The sequence below is a fragment of the Oratosquilla oratoria genome, chromosome 42, assembly GCF_046742065.1.
Source record: "Oratosquilla oratoria isolate Oo_2021 chromosome 42, ASM4674206v1, whole genome shotgun sequence".
Lineage (NCBI taxonomy): Eukaryota > Metazoa > Arthropoda > Malacostraca > Stomatopoda > Squillidae > Oratosquilla > Oratosquilla oratoria.
In genome coordinates, this window is record NC_134818.1 from 5,285,413 (window position 1) to 5,295,412 (window position 10,000).

Genomic DNA, 10,000 nt, shown 5'->3' on the forward strand with positions numbered 1-10,000 from the left:
CACCTAGATTTTACTCCATATATGGTGACCCGCTGTTTTCTGTTACTAATCCAAGCTCTAATCCATTCTAACACTTTTCCTCCTATACTATGGGCTTTGATTTTATTTAGTAGTCTCTGGTGTGGCACCTTATCGAACGCTTTGGGAGGAATGCCAATGAAGTAGTGTTGGAAGATCTCAATGCTAAAGTAAGGGATGAACCAATGGATGGAATGGTTGGTGAGTTTGGAGTGTCAGGTAAGAATCAGAGTGGAGGGTGAATGGTGAAGTGATGAGGTGTGCAAAGATGGTATGTAAAACGAAGTGAATGGGAGGGAATAGAAGGAGAATGATTGGTGGTATGATGAAATGAAAATGATTATATCAACGGGTAATTTGTGATAGGTATTGTTCTTATTTTCAATCAAAATTTGGAAAAAGCGTGGTATCCAAGAGAAGATCAAAATAGAGAGCAATACTGATATTTGGTATTACAATGGTAAAGTGAGAGTCCAAAGAGAATATCCTGTAGTTTCCTAGTCAATATATAGTTGGAGTTTCAATAGGAAACTGAGCGAAATATCACAGACCCAAGCTTGAATTCTGCTTCAAGAGTGATCGTGTCTATTATGATTCTGTCGTGGATTCTTGATAAAATAGTTCAAGCACAAGGACAGACAAAGCAATTTAGTCAATCTGAAATTAATCCATAAGTAAGAGATTTAGATGTATCAAATCAATAATAAGAATTACAAGGTGCACGATTTAATGAAAAATTATTTACTCTTGCATGGTACTTTAGTAATGTATTCCCGAAAAAATCCTAAATCAGAGTCAGCATCACGATGTCCTATTCCAGAGTTCTTTTCATCCCTGTCCCCGCCGCCCAGCTATTTCATTCAGCTATATTCTAATGTCGAACGACTTTAATTGGCTCTGTAAATATATTGCAGTGCTACACATCTATGTCGTTGAAAAAAAAGGGATGTGTCTCTCCACTGCGGTCACGGTTATGTGGGTGGGTGTTTGCGGCCATCATAGGTAATTTGGTTCCATTATGATAGTTTCATTAACAAGATAATAATAATAATAATAATAATAATAATAATAATAATGATAATAATAATAATAATAATAATAATAATAATAATAATAATAATAATAATAATAATAATAATAATAATAATAATAATAATAATAATAATGATAATAATAATAATAATGATAATAATGATAATGATAATAATAATAATAATAATAATAATGATAATAATAATAATAGTAATAATAATAATAACAACAACAACAATAGTAATAATAGTAATAACTAATAATGGTGATGATAATGATGATGGTAATGAAAATAATGAAAATAATAATAAAATTATAATAATAATAATAATAATAATAATAATAATAATAATAATAATAATAATAATAATGATAATAATAATAATAATAATAATAATAATAATAATAATAATAATAATAATAATAATGATAATAATAATAATAATTAGTAACAATAATAATGATAATGATAATAATAATAATGATAATAATAATAATAATAATAATAATAATAATAACAATAATAATAATAATAATAATGATAATGATGATGATGATGATGATAATAATAATATCAATAATAATTATAATACTGATAATAATAATAACATTGATAATAACAATAATAATGATGATAATGATATTCTTGGAGGAATCTTCTCCCTAATGCAATTTTTGTTAAATTGGATAGCCGCTGATGTTCTGTGTAGCTGATCGCTCAAAATTGCGGAAGACTTTTGCTTTTTTTCCTCATCGTTCAATGAGGAACACAAGTTTCCAATGTTCATCTGTTGGACCAGTATCTACAGATTTCGGGATCTCTTACCCCTTCTTCAGCTGGATGTGAATAGCAAATATTCTAATAATCTGAGTTTATGCGTTCATAAGTGTGAATGATCTCACCGAGTGTGGTTTGTGATCTATTGTCCATGATTGATGTGACCATACTGTTTTTTCTTTTTTTTTTCTTCTTTTTTAAAGAAGTATTAATTGACTTTGCTGTGTATTTATGGGAGGTATTACTTTTTCGATTAAGACAGCTTCTGCTATTTGTATTCTGTGATGATTATTTGTTCGCTAAATGATGGAGGTATCATTTCTCAAATCTGCTGCTTGTGATTTTTTGTCATGTTGTATTGTGTAGTGAGCAAAAATTACACCGTTGTAACGGTGATGATAGTATTTTTTTTTTTCGAGAGAAGTTCTGGTGAATCCAATGTATTTGGAAGAGATGTACAATTCCCTGTCTGACATGTGTGTTTATACACTACATTGTTTTCACTCTGCTCTCTGGTGTTAGTTGTGTTGTTCCTCATAATGAGTGACGCGGTTTTATTTGCTTTGTAAAAGCAGACCAATTTTATTTTGATATTGTGTGATGGGGTAAATCCGTTAACTATTCGGCGAATAGCCTTTTCCTCCTCTTTGCTATGTTCATTGTAAAACATCTTATAAAAGATGTTAATTATTTCAAAATGATCATTTTGTTTTGAGGAACCTTCAAGGCACCTCTCCATTGTACGGTGAATACCACGCTTTACTATTGCATCAGGAAACCCATTGTTGGTTAAGAGTTGCCTGATGCGTTCAAGTTCATCGTGTCTTGCCAGGTGCTGCTGTGTGTAATGGCTCTTTTGGCAAAGGCAGCAACAACACTTTTTATGTAATTGCTGCTGCATTCGCCCCAGGCGTTCATAACAGTCCCGTTATTAGTGTCCTTTATGAAAACGGAGGTTTTAATATTGGTGTTGCTAATGTCAACGAGGACGTCTAGGAAAAGAAATTTTCTATCTCTGCTTGATTCCGCAGTAAAGTGTAAGACGGAGTTCTCTGCGAATTCTTGGACTAAATTAGTTAGTTCTTCTGGGGTATCAAAGGAGAGGAAGCAATCGTCAATGTATCTAGTGAACATCTTTGGTCTTCTTGTTTCTTCAAATACTCGTTCTTCTACTGCTCCCATATAAAAATTAGCAAACAGGACACCCAGGTGGGGATCCATAACCACTCCATCAACTTGTTGGAACAAATCTCCTCGATGTAAGTAAAAGGAGACTTCTCTAGTATAGGCAAGAAACAACTGTCGAAGGCTGTTCTCCGGGACGTCGTGGGGAGCCCTTTGTGAGTGGTATACTTTCTGAATATTAATATCGATGGTTTCTTGAATTGGGACATGTGTAAAAAGAATGGTAACCTCCATCGAAGCCATGCGGTCGGTGCTCTCTTGGGATTCCAGGATATCGATGAAATCCTTTAGCAGAAGACAAGCAAAACGAATTAGGGACGTAGGGGGTAAGGAGTCTGTTGAGTGATTTCGCAATCTGATAGGTAGGCGAGGAGATCTGGGAAATTATAGGTCTCAGGGGGCTTCCTGGTTTATGAGTCTTAATAGTGCCATAAACATAACCGGGTTTGTAATCTCCTATGGACTTGGGTAACTTTACAGAACCTTTAATCTTCTCGACTAAGCTGCACAATTTCTTCTTGAGCTGTTCGGAGTTGTCATGTTGATGGGTTGGAATTCAGTTGTGCCTTCTAGTACATTGCCCATCTTGCTGAATTAATCCTCTTTGTTCGTGATTATGAATACAGAGGCCTTGTCCCCTCGTCGTGCTATAATATCTTCGGCTTCGCGAAATTTTTTAGCAATTGCCCTTAAGGCGGGGGCTAGGATACTGCTGCGAAACCGTCCTCTTGACCGAGCAGCATCTGCTATTATTTCATCAATCATGTTACTGGAGAATGAAGCTTTCTTACTGTGTTGAAGGCTGTGCAGCTGGTCAATAAGTATTTCAGTTTCAATCCTTTTGTCTTTATCTTTTGGGTTCTTAATAAAATGACAGTGAAGTCCTAGACTGAGAAATTCTTGTTGGGCTGCTGTGAGCTCATAGATCACAAGCCACACTCGATGAGGTCACTCACCTTATGAACATATAAACTCAGATTATTAGAATCTTTACTATTCCCACCCAGCTGAAGAAGAGGTAAGAGACCTCGAAATCCGCAGATACTGGTACACAGATGAATACTTGAAACTTCTGTTCCACATTGAACAATGAGGAAAAGAGGTCTTCTGCAATTTGTAATGATCAGCTACGCAGACCGTCAGTGGCTATCACCTTTAACAAAAGTAATGATCAAAATATCAATAATAATGATAACAATTGTGATTATATACATAATCATAAGAATTATAATACATATATCAAAGGCTTTAACCCTTTACAAAGGAAGGTAGGCAAAGTCAAAGGCATAAATTCACTCCCACCCATTTCATCTCCGCATACTCCACTCCCATTCACCACCCCTCCCTCCCTCCCTCTTTTCTTTGCTCCTCCTGGATGATGGGTCATCCCTGCATCTCGCCCACTGCACTGGGTCAGAGGAAATAGAGCAAAACACAGCACATCCAGAGGAAGGACGCTTCATTTAGCCCCTCCTCTGATCCTGCTACAAGCGCAGTGTCGTCAGCAAACAACAACTGGCTTATCTCTCATTTTTCTCCATTTTCTTTGACCATCCCCAATTCCTAGCCCATTACCCTTGCATTTACCTCTCGCACCACCCCATTCATGTATAAATTGAACAGCCATGGCGACATGACATATCCCTGGCAAAGTCCCACCTTCCCCTCAAACCATTCACTCTCTTCATTTCTAATTCTAACACAGGCTCTACTACTCTCGTAAAAACTCTTGACTGCCCTTAACAGCTTTCCTCCTATCCCATATATCTGCAATACCTCCCACAGTGCCTTCCTGTCTACCCTGTCATAAGCATTTTCCAAATCCATAAAGGCCCAAAATGCATACTTATCTTTTCCTAAAGTTTTCTCACATATCTGCCTTACCACAAAAATCTGATCTACGCAACCCCTACCTGTCCTAAATCCACAGTATTCCTCACCAATTATTCCCTCTGTTCCTCTCCTAATCCTCTCAATCAAAACCCTCCCATAAGCATTCCCAACTACACTCAACAAGCTAATCCCTCTGAAACTCCTACACTCACATTTGTCCCCTTTCCCGTTGTAAAGCGGAACTATACAGACACTCTTTCAGTCCTCCGGCACTCTACTCTCTTTCAGATAAAAATTGAATAACCTCACTAGTCAGTCCACCATCATTGTACCTCCCTTATTTCGACACTCCGCATGTCATCCATCTAACTCAGGTGCCTTACCTGCTCTCATTTCAATAATTACTTTCACCTCATCTTTTCCTATTTCTCCTCCATTTTCCTCGTTTATCACTGTTATTTCCTTGGCACTTCCCACTGTAACTACCTTTCCCTTCCTACCCTCCTTTACATTTAGCAACTCCCTAAAATACCCTGCCCATCTTCCTCTTACTACCTTCTCCTCCATTGTCATCTCCCCATCTCTACCTTTTACCTTTTCTGCTCTACTTGATTCGCCTCCTCTTCCATTCTTAATTTCCTTCCAAAACACCTTTTTATTACTTTCAATATTTTTTCTGTCATACTCTTACCCCTTTCCTCATCTTTTCTCCTTGTTGCTTCCTTTATCTTATGTTTTACTTCTCTTTTCTCTGTAACTCTCATATGATTCTCTCGTCCTATTTTGCAACCAATCTGTGAACGCTCGTTTCTTCTTTTCTACAACCTTCTTTGCTTCATCATCCCACCACTCACTACCTTTCCTTCTATTTCCTTCCGTCCCCCTTCTTCCACACACCATCTTTGCACATCTTGAGACTCCCTCTTTGAAAAATCCCCATTCCTTCTCCACTCCTAGTTCTACTCTATCCATCACTCCCCCCCAATCTTCTCTCATCTTCTTCGTGTACTCCTTCTCCTTTTCTTTGTCATTTAAGCAGTTTACTCCAAGCACCTCTCTACCTTCTGTCCTTCTCCTCTTTTTCCATCTATCCTCTACTCTCAACTTACCTTCCACCAAAAAATTATTCTCCCACTCTTTCCCCTAAGAGGATGAAGATCCAAAACCCTTCCTACTCTTCTCCTGGTTACCAGTATAAAGTCCATTAAAGACCTATCTACTATCCTTCCATCCACTACCGTCTCCCATGTGTACTTATGCTTGACTTTCTTCCTAAACACTGTGTTTGTTATCATCAACTTTCTAGACACATCTCCACCATCAACTCTCCACTGCGACTTTTTTCCTGGAACTCCACACTTCCCAACCACTCCATCTATTGGTTCGTCTCCTACCCTGGCATTGAGATCTCCCAGTACCACTACATTGGCATTTCTCTCTAAACCCTCTATGCACTCATTTAAATCTATCCAAAAAACTTCCCTTTCCACTACTTTCTTCTCACTACCAGGCCCATATGCACTTACAAACACCCACATCTCCCTTCCTAGTTTCAACTTCATCCACATTAACCTTGAAGAAACTTCCCTCCAATCCTCCATACTCTTGTTTATCTTTTCATTTTCTAATATAGCCACCCCTTCTCTCCCTCGCCTTCTCTTCACTCCTGATACCCTCCCAACTACACTCTCAAACTCAATCTCGCCCCTCCCTTTCAGCTTAGTTTCACTCAATGCCAACACAGCCATCTTTTTTCTCACAAACATACTGTCCTCCCAGACCCTTTGATGCCTTTTTTTTTTTTTTTTTTTTTATGTTCCCTTTGGGGCTACAGATAGTAGGATGCCTAGTCCTATCCCGTTTTTTGTAGCCTTTTACGACTAAATTGGGAACACTCGGTGGTTGTATTCTTTCTCCCCTACCATTGGGTTCAACGAAAAAGGAAATAGATATTCAGAGACATAGTACAGGACAGTATTAAGAGTGGAGGGACAGCATAACGGAGGGAGAGTCGCAGTATAACAAAGTAGCATCATTTCTCTTTGAACAGAGATTTCCTCTAACATAGACAAAATGATGTATGACTCTGGTCCGTAGGAATGCCCCATATAGACCCTAAAGTATCAGCTGCATGCTACTGGGCAGCTTTTACCCTCACAATGACATGCAGCCAAAACCCCAGACGGGGGATAATTATTATTATTATTATTATTATTATTATTATTATTATTATTATTATTATTATTATAATAATAATAATAATAATAATAATAATAATAATAATAATAATAATAATAATAATAATAATAATAATAATAATAATAATAATAATAATAATAATAATAATAATAATAATAATAATAATAATAATAATAATAATAATAGTAATAATAATAATAATGATAATAATAATAATAGCAATAATAATGGAAAACATTTAGCACTCCTTGAAAGAAAATACACGAGTGTCGTGGCCTCGCCTGAGCGTGTATAATTTCTCCCCTATTCCAGCACTGACATGCAAAGTAGACACATCTATCCATATCGTATTCAGATGGAACTCGACATGTGGTTGCGCTGGTGTCCAAGGAAATCACTTGGGCGTATCGTGATACCTAGATATATAATTAATTACTGGACAAAAACCGTCTCCCACTGGCTTAACATTACGCATTCAATCAATATCTAGATTTTCTCAGAAGTGAATGTCTTGATAGAAGTGGAAATATGCTCGGCACGTGCTGGCACGCCTCGCCTGTGATGGTGCACGAAATAAGCTGTTTCGGTGAGAAGGCTCGCCAAACGAACCAAATAAGGAACCGCAGGTCGTCGCCCATCCAAAGGCCCCAGGAACCCAAGTGTCCGTGAAGGGGGACCGGAGGTTCTCGCTCGTACTCAAGTATTATGTCGACAAACGTGAAGACAAATGGTTGGAGAAAATGGTGTAGGGAAATTCCAGTATGGATCAGATGGACTTTATTCTCTTGAGAATAAAGGGCATCTGCTCTATCCTGGAATTTCACTACACCACTCCCTAACAAGTGTATGTGGTCAGAAGCCAGTCTCAGCCGTAGATAATGGATCCCAAGTGTTTGTGATTACAATAAAGAATCAAATTCTAACATACTACACGAAAGAAAACGGAACACATTCTGCAATTATGAGCCCTTCAGTTGGTGTTTTACATAAATTCATAATCTGTATTAGCTCTTCAAGCAACACTCCTGGTTATGCATTAACCATCTTTGAGTCAAGTTGACAAATATGGGCATGAAGGTTCGTTCTGGCGATTAAAATCGTCGTTCCACATAACCCGGAACAAAAATATTACGTCGGCACTACAAGCAGTGAAGGATTGGTCAAGATAGTTTGATTTCGTTTGTAGTAACATTCTTTACCTCAAGGAGGCTTCTCTAGCTTGAATAGAATCGTTCTTTATCGTTAGCCAAAACGAAACTCATAAAAGTGAAAATAAATCCTTAAACGTGCAACGTTCAGTGCTAGAAATATGCTCCAAAGAGCTTAGGCCAGAGGATTTTATTCAACCTGGAAGAACCTCTCCCCCATCCATCCATTTAGTTAAAGGACATTCTCCGATCTCACCAAAAAAAAAAAAAAAACCGAGAACCAGAAAAAAAATGAAAACCTGTCTCCTTCGTTCAAGAATTTGCATGGAGAACAACTCGTGATCAAAATAATTTTCAAAGAATGCACGTACAACTGAATAAAGTAAGAAAACTATGAAATGATTAAATCGACGAAAGCCTCTGACGACTTGCACCTTTGCTGTCAGTCGATTTTATTCAGTTGAAGTAAAACTGCTTCCGCAGTGTTATGGACCGAAAGGCCTCCTGAAGTTTATTACTGAGGATCCTTATGGCTTCGTTTTACGTCACCTTTCATTCTCGCCTACGTCAGTAGGGCGGCCACCGCCACAGAGAAGAGGCTAAACCCTATCATCTCGATTAGCGCTGCGTTTTATTTGTACCTCGATCCTGACTGGCGATTTTATTCAGCTGAGAGGAACCTCCACAGCAAAGGTTTAACGACAAGAAAATATGTCTCTATATACCAAGAGCTCCCCCCGCCCTTACAAGGGAAGCAGTCAAGTCAAAATGCACGCACACCCATTCCCACCCATTCCACTGCCCTCTCCCACCCTTTCCCCACTCTCATCTTAGCTCCTCATGGATGACGGGTCATCCTTGTGTCCCTCCCACTGCCCCCCTGGGTCAGAAGCAATACAGGAAGACAAGAAAAACACTAGGTAGGTGAAAAACATCGAAACATAAAAGTCTTTTATTGTGCACCAACAATGCACAGATCAATATCAAGTGTAGCTCGTTTACTGTGGGGGGCCAAGTGTGCTCCTGCACTTAAACATGACGTACAATTGAACAAAGTGTACTCCTGTACACTGTACTCTTATAAAAGGGCACGTTTGTACTCCAGTATACAAGCCACTTCCGTGTAAGGTGATAAAACAAAAATTTTTTCCTTGTCCTATGACGATGTTAATCCCTTTTGTCACGAAACTAGCAGCCCTGTCACACCTGTGCCCCCTAACCAATGGCAGCCTCAAGTCCAGTATCGCAGCATATATCACTGGTTCAGTATAAAAGTTTGAATAAAACATACGAAGCTTTACTAAATTCGTATTTGACACGACAGAGTAAATCGTTTGCGAGTTGAACACAAACACAGGGAGTGGGTGGAACAGAATGGAGAAAAATCAAACCTACTTTTGCTTCCCCCTGTACACGACTTATCACGTTTTCCTCCCCTCCCCTCAAAAATATCAATAAAGAAGGAAAGTGGAAGACAAAAACAAGAGAGGTAACGATTTACTGAGCACTCCGAGGCTTACAGACAGCACTTACTCACGCCCAAACTTTACATTGACCACGCCCTTGCTGAAAACGTCTCCCCGCGACAAAGACTACTGGTGGACACCAACTTCCTCGCCCCTCCTCACCTCACCTCACGCACCTGTCACTCGACAAAACACGTTCCACCCAGTTGCAGCATTCCCTAAAACGAATAAAATCGCCCGGTGTCAGTCTCAACATCGAGTTTCAAAGCTGTGAAGAAGCGATTTGTCGAAGTTCGTCTGACGATATGAGCCATTCGGTCTGAACACCAAAAGGGCGGGGT

The 10,000-nt window shown here is 38.5% G+C and overlaps 1 protein-coding gene across 7 annotated transcripts in view; it reads right to left on the reverse strand.

The window, feature by feature from the left end:
- LOC143021457 (uncharacterized) overlaps positions 1-10,000 on the reverse strand; it is a 405,777-nt gene that overhangs the window by 393,570 nt on the left and 2,207 nt on the right. The window lies entirely within an intron of this gene.